The 12494-nt window shown below is 38.6% G+C and overlaps 1 protein-coding gene across 3 annotated transcripts in view; it reads left to right on the top strand.

Annotated features, from left to right (window-relative positions):
- Positions 1–615: 615 nt before the first annotated feature.
- The window catches only part of SPATS2L (spermatogenesis associated serine rich 2 like), a 52633-nt gene continuing 40754 nt past the window's right edge, over positions 616–12494 (top strand). The window contains exon 1 of one of the 3 annotated variants that reach the window (XM_081951322.1): positions 616–1131. The gene's annotated coding sequence lies outside the window, so the exon portion shown is untranslated. The remainder of the gene's footprint in view (positions 1132–12494) is intronic. The other 2 variants (XM_081951323.1, XM_081951324.1) reach the window with 2 other exon arrangements.

The raw sequence follows: 12494 nt of genomic DNA on the forward strand, positions 1-12494 counted from the left end.
TGTGTAGCTGAGGCCATACATTCCTTTAATGAATAAGGATGCAGATCCGAATTTTAGGGTAGTTTGGTAATTCTGTTGTTTAAGGAAATAATCTGGCCCTTCTGAAAACAAATTGATCTTTCCCGTGAACATGACTGTACTGCAGAATTCCCTTTCATTGTTTGTTTTTGCCACAAGTTTATTATTTATCTTCTAAGGAATTTTACCATGAGGACTACCACATCTTTTTACAAGTTTTTTTTAAAAAAAGCTGGGTTGGCTCATAAATAGCAGTTAACATGTCCCAAGCGTCTGAAAAACAAGTCTCATAATTCCCGAATATTTGAGGAGAAAAGTAAACAGCACAACCCCGAGATGCATCATATCTGACCCAGGAAAAACTGCTCCAAAACGGTTTAATCTCCTGTCCTGTTAAAAGAAGAAGAAAAAGAGACGGATTAGACACGCCCGGCTGTGAGAAATTCTTCGTTGCTTTTTTTTTAACCCGTCCAAAATGCCTCAGCTAGAAAATATGTTGGCTGTGTCCCACTGAACTGTCGTTATTACACGCGCGCCCTCGCGCACATGCACGAACAGACTCGCTCGCTTGTGCCGAGATCCAAGCGGCGGGCAGCAACGTACAAAAATGCGATACTGTAGGAAGCCGTGCTTCGCATTTTGGCATGCAAAGGGAAAAGGGTCTGCGGCGAGTGAGAGGTCATTTCATAACGGGGTGGGGCAATTGAGAGAATGCATTTGAAGGGGAAGTGAGGCTCCCCCTCTTCTCCCTCCCCCCTCTTTTCTATATTGAGGGGAGGGTATGTGTTTGTGTAAGTATATAGACTAAGGAAGGGAGGGGGAAACCCTGTGAGATGGGAGTGACTGAGGAGGGTTCATCTGAGCTTGAGTGACGAGCCGAGGGAATTGAATCGCTGTAGAAGCCCAACTGAACGGAAAGGACGGCGCGCTCCAGCCAGCGTTGAGCTGCTACGGGGAAACGAAAATAAAGGGAAACGCCGCCTCTTTGGTATCTCCCCGCTACTTCGCAACTCGCTTTTCGCTGTCCTGTTGCTGCTCGTAGGAGACCAGTTTCTCCTTGCCCCGGGCCGCTTCGCTCAAGGCGGGACCACCAGACCATTGGCTGAGCGCCAGGTGAGACACCGTGGCGAGCGCCCCGATCTGGGCGCCTTTCTGCTTTGCTGCCCCCCCCCCAAGGTAAATGGTGCCAAATGAATGCTGCTTTTCGGCGAAACGGATCGGAGACCCCGGAGGAGCTGGTGGAGGGAAGCGATCGCGGGTTAGCCCTGCCGAGCCCACCAGATTTCTTTGAGCAGCTCTGGTTGTCTTGGTCGAAACGAATTGCAATTAAGTGGGTGGCGTTGGGAGGAGCGGGGTGAAGGAAGAGAACACAATCTGGTTGTATTGTTGAACGGGAAGTTTAATTAATATTCAGTTTATTAATATTCTACAAAATAAAATATATTACCAAAATTGTAAGACACATCTAATTACACAAATGTTTATTCACGCAACATACTGCCATCTCTCTCACACACACACACACACACACACACATACACACACACGCACAGAGTCTCTGCGCTGTTAATCTCTTGTATTCTTTCAAGAGCCGGGGTGATCGCAACGTTGCAGTTTTGAGGAAATGGCACAGTGAATCCTGAAAAGCACTAAAGGGGCGTGATGGCTAGAGACATTCTTGGATCCCATCAGAGTGTGTGTGGGAAGCCCAGCGATAGAGTGTTTGCTTATTAACTAACTAGGCAGGAACTGTTAACCCTATTTTGTTTCCGAGGCTCGTTTTACACTACAGCGCTGCACAGTATTAATGTTCTGCAAGCAGGAATCTGAGGAGACATCTATATTCTTGTATTTTCCCCACCAATAAGGTACTTTCTAAAGTATGTATATTACTATTGAATGGCATTGTGGAATATCTGATTTGACATGGCTTGAAAAAGTAGTTATATTAAGTGATTGGGCAACTTTTAAAAACTGCAATCAGGTATCAGGGCAGCAAAGCTGCAATATTTTTCAGGAAAGGTTGCCTTATATTTTTTGAGTGGAGCTGCTCAAAATTATGAATTGTGCTGAAGTTAAAAGGCAAATGGAATGGTGAATGAATGGTCTCCCTGATTTCAAGCAAGATTTTGGCTTTTTTAAACTATGGTTTCGGGAGCTGTTCCCATGCCTTGTCCTTTATATTACATTCTTTACTGTCATACCTTTGAGATTCATTAACTATTTACTGAGAGCAACAGGGGGATTGCTTTTATTCCATACTTTCAAAATGCATAGATATCATATTTAGATATTATTATTTTTTGCTCTACTCACTACAGGATACAAAAATGAGACCGTTATATGTATTCTCATAGAACTTTATTTAATATACAAATGCACATCCAAAAATGTTGATAGAGAGATAAGTAATGCTATGAGTCTTTAATCTTTGACAAAAAGAAAGATAGCCTCTAATTTAAACTTTTGAGTTTTGCAGTGTTTGGGGCTTTTCATCATGCTTTAGAAGAGAGCCACATCTGGATGGCAACTTCATAATCTGCAAGATCTTTTAATTATTTATTTGGGAATGAGAAATAACAGAGTTTTGGAGAAGGAAAAAATGTAGTGTCAGAAGCAAGAATTGGGTTGCTTGAGAAGTTAATTATACACATACAGCTCTGAAGTATTATGGAGAGTGCAATGGAATAAATAATAAATCAAAACAAATAAAACTGTCAAATGTAAAAAGACATGAATTAAAATAACAGACTTATTCCCAATGACTGGATACTTCCTAATATATGTCCTGCCTTACTAATATTATAGAAACATTTAGTGAGGAATCGTAATCTAGCCCTAATTCTGAACAGTGTTTCCCTGACCCTGAATCTAGAAACATAATGAAGGCAAAAAGTGATATTTTTACAAAATCTCCTAATTCAGGAGATTTGCTGAATTTTCAATTTGCTGATTGTTAAATATGTTAGGTTGAATACAGAGAATCTACTTTTTCAGTGGATATTTATGTAAGGCGGTCTATGCCTTCCACCAGTCCAAATAAGATCCCAGATTACTTAGAATTGTTCAGTTAATTCCATTAAGCAATGGATGGTAATATACGAGATTTATTTGAGTTATATCCTGTTTCTCCACTAACAGATGGTGGTTATGGCAGTCAACCAATAATGTTAAATCATAACATTAAAAATACAACTAAAACGTCATTAGAACGCATGCTAGGGGGGGGGGACTAGAAAAAACATTTGTAACTTGATCAGCTAGAGCCTACTTGAAGAATACTTTTTATTAGTCTGAATATATATATATATATATATATATATATATATATATATATATATATATATATTTGCTAAGATGCTTAAAAGCCTTAATGAGAAGGCCATCTCTTGAATTGCATCCTCTGTCGAAGATATGAATATCAGGGCAGGCTGCTAAGGGAGAAGGTAGTCTTCTCAACAGCCTTTCCAGATTATAACAAGTACTTGAATTGAACTCGAACCAGATTTTTCATCAGTTAAAAATTTTAAAGCAGGGAATTACATGCTCCCTGTAGCTAAACCTATTGGCAATCTATTGACAATCTTCAGTTGAAGTTTCCAAGCTCCATATAGGTAACCTTAGCTATGGGAATACATTGTAAGAGTCCAGAATTATTTTGAATGAATATATGTATATAAATCTACTCTGTGTCTATGCTATATAATTTATATTTATAGACTGAAATGGGCTTTTCCTTAGCATGTTTCATTGTAAATGTCCTTAAATTTGTCCATAATGGACTATGGGCTCTTCTTCCACTCCTTGTTCAGACCTGCCTATTCTAATCTCTTTGAGTTGTTGGAAGAATTAAATCAGAACATGTTCTGGCTTCCTTCCAGTATAACTAAAACCGAGTAAGGCTTTCTTGCTTGTTTCTTTTTTGACAATGTTGGGACTTGTGGTTCTGCTCTTGTTTTGTCATGCATCCTACTTTCTTTGTCCATCATCAATCTTCAATGCAGCTTTCACTAAGGAAGGGATAGAAGCAACCTTCTCAACCTTTTCTCCACAATGGACCCCCTTTAATACCTTTTGTGGCCATGGAGCATGGCCATGGACCCCCAAGACTTAACTCAAAATTTAAATCATTACATTTCTTCAAGTCTTTATGGATGCTCTGTGATGACATCATGGCCCTTCAGGGGTCTGTGGACCACAGGTTAAGAACCACTGTACTAAGTGATCATGTTCTTAATTCTTTTTATCAGTTTCCTGACACAACTGATTAAAGGTTGATTTTCCCTGCTTGTGGAAATAGCATGAAGGGTTCTGTTGCCTCGGTCTCATTTCCCAGCTCCTCTGGTTTAAGTGAGCTGTTAATTCATTCTTTCTCAGTCATATCCCTAGAAGCTCTAGAAATCAAGTTAGTACAATTGTGCAAATAATGCAATTGTAAAAATACTGCCATTTTATCATTCCAACATTGTAGCTAGCAGAGACATCGTAACAGAAAAGTTTGTATTGTCACAGCAGAAAAATGTACCCATGTATTAAAAACATGGAGGGGGGGGATTTGCTGGCAAATAATTTGTCTTGTTTTGTGTGGAATGAGGCAAGGGCACTTTTGTTACACCTAGAGCTGTGGCAGCTCCAGGAGTGTGAAAAATGATTAGTATTTTGAAACTGGCATAACAAGTTTCCTTCAAATGGGTTGTAAGGGATTGTAAAGTGAAAACAAAACAGAAACAACATATGAAAATATGCCAAAAGCCAAAAATGAGATAAAATCTTAGAATAGAATTTGTGTTTGAAAGACTCCAAAAGTATGCATTTCCCCCCAGAATGATAGACAATGGTGCAGTGTTTGCTGTAATTTTCTGTTGATTATTCTGTAAAAAAGAATATTCTCTGTCAAGAATATTTATAATTAATATAAACCATTAGGAAGTGCTTTCTTTAAGTTACGTTGAATTTGAGCCTTGAGAAATCCCATCTTTGTTGGTTTTCTGGCATTATAGAAGTATATTAAGCATTGCATTCTTCCACATAAGAATTCTGTTCTTGAAACCACACTTGAAAGCAGCTCTAGACTTCTGTGTTCCCATGATATCAATATAGTTATATTGTAGAGCTGAGCTTATTTTTTTCAAATTGGTCAACTGCATTAGGAGCTACTTAGGGTTTAGTTGCTTGGGATTTGTAAAGATAATGCTGCTGCTTTTATCCCTTAGAGACCTCTTATTTCACATCTTGTAATTCCTGAACTAAAGAAAATGATACTTTCAGGGCTTGGTAGTTCTCCTTCAATAACTGTACCAAAAAAATCACAATAGATGGTGAAAGTTAGAAATGCTTTGTTTTTTGTTCCCCCATTTTTAGTATGGAAACAACTAGTGAGCAAAACTAACCTATTGCTTTTTTCCTTTTGTCCTGTGTTGTGCAAAAAGGAGATGAGAGAGTTTTGTTGGTGGAGGATCTGTAGTAGTAGTTTGGTTGCTGCAGTGATTTCCATCCTGTTTACAAGTCTACAGAAATTATGAATACCACAGATCACTTTCAATATTCTTTTGAGGACTTGGGGGGTAAAAAGGGTGGTAATAGGAAAATGCCCATTATATCTTTGGGAAAACATGTATTTCCCCCAAGATATTTAAAGGTACCTGAATAATTTGAAAATATTTAAGGGTATCATGGCTTAAAATATCCTGTAATTAATATTTAATCACAACTAGGGCTGACTTCTTCGTTATTAGGTAAAATCACCACTGAAAAGAATGGGGTTCCAGACACAGCATTTACTTAAGTAACTATGCAGTTTTATTTTGTGGTAACAAAAAAGCAGCATTGCTACATCAGAAAAGAGCCAAACCAAAAACCACATATCCAAATATACTAAACTCCTTGTAGGAAGCTTGGCCCTCAGACACTAACTGCTGGCTGCTATATTTAAAAAGAAATGAAGCAAAGCGGGAGATCCACCTTTTCCATTTCAGCTTTAAGGAATCTGCATCAAAAGCATATATAACTGTAAAACAGAACTTACCAGGTCTTTATGGTCTGGTGTTTTCTGTTGCTTTCTTGAGTATTTCACCATAAGACTGAACCACAAATGTTAATTTGTTTGTTTATATACCTCCTTTATTATTTGTATAAATAACTCAAGGCAGCCAACATATCCAATACTCTTTCCTCCTATTTTCCCCACAGCTGTGAGTTGGGTTGGACTGAGAGAGTGACTGGACCAAAGTTACCCAGATGGCTTTCATGGCTAAGGTGGGACTTGTATTAGCTATTGAATACCGTGTTTTTCAGAGTATAAGATGCTCTGAAGTATAAGACACACCTAGCTTTTGGAAAGGAAAACAAGGGGAAAAAATCTGGCTCTGCCTCCCAGCAATTTGTCTCCTTGCAACAAACAGCAAACAATACAGACAATACACACTGTGGTGTATTTCTGTGCATGTGTGCCTGACCCATAGAAATAGCAAAGAATTGGAGAAATGTACATTATGGCAGTATGTTAATGCCAGAAGGTTTTCTTAAATGTAGTCACACTAACTATTCCCAATTATTTAAATAGATCTACTCCAAACATGACTAAGTCGGGGTCTAATTAGACAACAGGACACTGTTACATTTCAGACTATACTTGTACAGACGCTGTTAAAACTGATGTGGCTTTCTGGAAGTATACGTTATTCTCTGCTATTTAAAAGATGATACAGTAGCACTGGACCTCTTCAGATGAAGCATTTATTTTAAAAAGCTTCTTCATTTTGTTAAGTTGATTAGAAAAATAATAAAGCAGTCTTTAAAAAATAAGTCTAATAATTTGAACATTCTATAGGCATTTATAGCTATTGACTTACCTCCTTTCAACAAACAGCCTGATTAGCACAAGGAAAAAAAATCTGCCTCCCAGCAATTTGCCTCAGCAAACAGCAAGTTTCACTTTCAATTTCAGTATGTGCCTCCCATCATAAGCTGTTTCAGGCTTCAAGGTTTGCCATAACCCAGTGATGGCAAACCTTTTTTGACTGCCGTGCCAAAAACGTGGGGAGCACAGGGGGGTCGTGCGCTGGTGTGCCACACCCATAATGCTATGAATGCACTTCCCCCAGTCTGCGTGCATGTGTGCAATCAGCAACACCACCTCCAGCTTTTGCCACGGTTTTTTCACCTTTCCCAGGCTCCAGAGGCTTTCTTAGAGCCTGGGGAGGGCAAAGGCAGCCCCCCCGGATGCCCTCTGGAGCCTTCAGGAGGCTTCCCTGAAGGCTCCGAAGGGCAAAAAACAGACCTACGGACAAACTGGAAGTCACTTCTAGTTTGCTCATGGGGTGGTTTTTGCCCTCCGGAGCCTTCAGGGAAGCCTCCTGAAGGCCCCTGAAGGCTCCGGACGTGGAAAATCGCCCCTACGGACAAAGCAGAAGCCACCATTCTTTAATTTCCAGTTTGCCCGTAGGGCTGGTTTTTCACGCTTTGGAGGCTTGAGCCTCGTGTGCCCTGACAAATGGCTCCGTGTGCCGCCTGTGGCATGCGTGCCATAGGTTTGCCATCATGGCCATAGCCTATTGCCACCTCAGAGCCAAAGAAGCTTTTTGAATGAGAAGTGAAATGACTTCAAAGAAAAACAAGAAAGTCCAATTGCCTCTTGAAAAAGCACCTTTGGGATAATTAAATTTTAATATTATTTGCAATTAAAATATTTTTTAATATTATTTAATTTAATAATAAATTAAATCAATTATTTATTTATTTGTTTATTTGAAGCCCCAGGGGCTTTGACTTGTACCTGGAAACAAAATGGCAATCAGTGCAGATAGTAACATAGAAGCATAACATGCTGTTTTAAAATCATATGTAACTGCCTATGTAAGTGCATTTTGGCCACGTGTAGGTATCAAATGGAGTGAAGACAGCAAAATATTGCCAAATTAATATAGAAAGTGAAACAGGCAAGATTTGTATTGATTTACAGTCTTAATTAAGCTTGATGAGTTGATGAGGCTAATACAGGTGAAACTCAAAAAATTAGAATATTGTGCAAAAGTTCATTTATTTCAGTAATGCAACTTAAAAGGTGAAACTAATATATGAGATAGACTCATTACATGCAAAGCAAAAGAGTTCAAGCTGTGATTTGTCATGATTGTGATGATTATGGCTTACAGCTCATGAAAACCCCAAATCCATAATCTCAGAAAATTAGAATATTAGATACAATCAATAAAACAAGGATTGTACATAGAACAATATCGGACCTCTGAAAAGTATAAGCATATGTACTCAGTACTTGGTTTGGGCCCCTTTTGCAGCAATTACTGCCTCAATGCAGCGTAGCATGGAAGCTATCAGTGTGTGGTACTGCTGAGGTGTTATGGAAGACCAGGATGTTTCAATAGCAGCCTTCAGCTCTTCTGCTTTTGGCAGTGTGGGCAGGTGTCAAGTCCTGCTGGAAAATGAAGTCGGCATCCCCATAAAGCTCGTCTGCGGAAAGAAGCATGAAATGCTCAAAAATCTCCTTATAGATGGCTGCGTTGACCCTGGACTTAATGAAGCACAGTGGACCAACACCAGCAGATGACATGGCTCCCCAAATCAACACAGATTGTGGAAACTTCACACTGGACTTCAAGCATCTTGCAGTGTGTGCCTCTCCATTCTTCCTCCGTACTCTGGGTCCTTGGTTTCCAAATGAGATGCAAAAGTTCTCTCATTAGAAAAGAGGACTTTGGACCACTGAGCAACAAACCAGGTCTGTTTTTCTTTAGCCCAGGTAAGACGCTTCTGACATTGTTTGTTGTTCAGGAGTGGCTTGACAAGAGGAATACAACATTTGAAGCCTATGTCCAGGATCCGTCCGTGTGTGGTGGCTCTTGATGCACTGACTCCAGCCTCAGTCCACTCCTTGTGAAAATCCCTAACACTTTTGAATGGCCTTTTCCTGACAATCCTCTCCAGGCTGCGGTCATCCCTGCTGCTTGTGCACCTTTTTCTTCCACACTTTTCCCTTCCACATAACTTGCTATTAATGTGCTTTGATACAGCACTTTGGGAACATCCATCTTCTTTTGCAATTACCTTTTGAGGCTTTCCCTCCTTATGGAGGGTGTCAATGATGGTTTTCTGCACAATTGTCAGGTCAGCAGTCTTTCCCATGATTGTGATTCCTACTGAACCAGACTGAGAGACCATTTAAAGGCTCAGGAACCCTTTGCAGGTGTTATAGCTTAATTAGCTGATTAGAGTGGGACACTTTGAGCCTAGAACATTGCACCTTTTCACAATATTCTAATTTTTGAGATTGTGGGTTTTGGATTTTCATGAGCTGTAAGCCATAATCATCACAATTATGACAAATCACGGCTTCAACTATCTTGCTTTGCATGTAATGAGTCTATCTCATATATTAGTTTCACCTTTTAAGTTGCATTACTGAAATAAATGAACTTTTGCACAATATTCTAATTTTTTTGAGTTTCACCTGTATATCTTGATGAAAAGGAATAATCACATTTTAAGGCAAAGGCAAAACCCCAATATTTAAAACCAATAACCACTAGAGGTTCAAACAAGGAAATAAACACAGACATGCTGGCATAACAATTTTCCTTTATGGAACAAAATTTCTCCTCATTAAGTTAATTGAAACCATCTTTTATATACAACATTAGAAATGCAAAATAGGTGTTTTGCACATGGTATAATTAAACACATTTGCTTACCTTTCTTATAAAATGTTGCTCATTAAGGTATTGTATGTATGTTTGATAAGAGGAGGGAAGAGAATATAGCATGACCAGGAGAATAACATTCATCCAATTTTCATTTTGAATTACTGTACAGTTTCAGAACACAAGAAGTTCAGCCAACATCAAATTGGCAGGCTTAGACTGATGTTTGTGTGTTAATTTTCAAAAAGTTTTTCTTCCATTAAATCTTTTCCATTGTAAAAGGGAAATTTATTTCAATACCCAGATCCCAACACTGGTGCAATACTATTAGCAATGTTAACAGTCAAAAATTGGTGGGCCATAAATATTGTCACAATATTTCCCAACCATTTATTACTTCTTTTCAAAGGTGAGGGTGGGGTGGGGGCAAATTGAACATCTTTTCCAAGATTTTTCCAACCACTGTGTCACTCAACCACTTATAGTCTCAGAAGAAAATGGAAGGTGTCCTATTATTTTCCTCATATCAGCAGACTTGAAAAGCTAAAAAGTGAATGCCGTTGCTCCAGCCTAAAAAACCTTCACCATTTCATTTCACAAAAGTGAGTGAAATCCCCTCCCCCCAAAGCTGGTCTAGTGGTGCAGAGAAAAAGTGGCAAAATAATTGTTCATTCCCATCCATTTTGTTGAATGAGGAGATTTATCTTTACATTGATCTTGAAAAGGACACCCTTTAAATCAAGATATTGTTAGATACTTGGATGATGTACATCAAAGTTATGAAAAGATATACTTTATTTATAGAGAAATACAATATGAAAAGGAAGTACCAGCTATAAGGAAGAATTCGCAATGGAATGTTTTGATCTCTTAACCACATGGTATTTTGCTTGAAATGGCATGCTAAGTTAAATAACAGCCCTTAACAATATTGTGGTATTCCGCATGTTTCTGAGCTGGTACTGACTGGAAAACAATATCATTACAGAAAAATGCCAAAGTACTTTTTCGTTGGATATTACTGTTTTAGTGCAAGTATTTGTTTGAGAAAAGGTTGGTGTTTTTTTTAAGGCTACAAGGTTAGATATAAAACTTTAGCAAGATAGTGCATCAGTTGAGTTTTATAAGGTCAATTCTGTAATATATTAGCAATAACATTATTAAAAGATTATTGCATTCACTGCACTTTTGTTGTAAGGATGATCATTATTAGCACTTTTTGAAAGAAATTGATTCACTTGATTGATTGGTTGATTATGTGCCATCAAGTGAATATCGATCCTTAATGACCACGATCTGCACGATCCCTAATCTGACCTTTCAGGTCTCCAACCGTTCATCCATTGCCATTGTGATTCTATCCATCTTGCTCTCTTCATCCTCTTCTTTTTCCTTTCACCTATCCCAGCACTTTTCCAAGAGAGCTAGGTCTTTGCATAAGGTATCCAAAGTAGGATAATCTGAGCCTACTCAGTTGTGGCTCAAGTGAGAAATCAGGTTTGATGATTCATTTGTTTGTTTTCTTGGCTGACCATTGTATTATCAAGAGGCGCCTCCAACGCACCACTATTCTTCCTATCCTGATTCTTCAAAGTCCAGTTGAAATAAAAGTAATCCTAAAATAGGGACAGGCTCAAAATTAGGCACAAATTCTTTGATGATTTTTTAGCGTTAGTTACGTAATATACATAGTTCTCACTGTAATCACTATAAGCCCAGAATAATATCTCTTGTTGCCAAGAGTAGTAGTAAAGTAGTAAAACTACTTTATTAGGAATTAGGGCTTGATGGCACTTGCTTCAGAGTATTTAATGATGAAATGTAGCATCTATCTACAACTCCTTAAAGTGCTTTTTTCAAACTGAACTCAAAGCGCTGCTAACCCTTTTAGACTTTCTTGTGCCTTTTGTATCATATCTCTCAGAATTAACAAATGTCCAAGGGATTATGATTGAGGATAAAAAGGGCATAAATTAAATCAGTGTTACTTATAATTTAGAACTCTTTGTCTTCTTAGATTCCATATTTTCTAGGACTTGGAATTCAGAATTTGATTGCGAATATAAAACATAGAATAAAAGAGTTGGAAGGGACCTTGGAGGTCTTATAGTCCAACCCCCTGCTTAGGCAGGAAACCCTACACCACGTCAGACAAATGGTTATCCAACATCTTCTTAAAATCTTCCAGTGTTGGGGCATTCACAACTTCTAGAGGCAAGTTGTTCCACTGATTAATTGTTCCAACTGTCAGGAAATTTCTCCTCAGTTCTAAGTTGCTTCTCTCCTTGATTAGTTTCCACCCATTGCTTTTTTGTCTACCCTCAGGTGCCTTGGAGAATAGTTTGATTCCCTCTTCTTTGTGGCAGCCCCTGAGATATTGGAATACAGCTATCATGTCTCCTCTAATCCTTCTTTTCATTAAACTAGACATACCCAATTCCTGCAACGGTTCTTCATATGTTTTAGCCTCCAATCCCCTAACCATCTTTGTTGCTCTTCTCTGCACTCTTTCTAGAGTCTCCACATTTTTTTTACATTGTGGAGACCAAAACTGAATGCATAGATAGATCTTGATTCTATCCCTCTGTTTATGCAACCTAGAACTGTGTTGGCTTTTTTGGCAGCTGCTGCACATTGCTGGCTCACATTTGAATGATTGTCTGCTAGAATTCCAAGATCCCTCTCACAGTTACTACTATAGAGCAAGGTACCACCTATACTGTACCTGTGCATTTTGTTTTTCTTGCCTAAATGTAGAACCTTACTTTTTTCACCATTGAATTTCATTTTGTTAGATAGCGCCCAACGTTCAATGTTCAT

Source organism: Natrix helvetica (genome assembly GCF_964273705.1).
Source record: "Natrix helvetica genome assembly, chromosome: 1".
NCBI lineage: Eukaryota > Metazoa > Chordata > Lepidosauria > Squamata > Natricidae > Natrix > Natrix helvetica.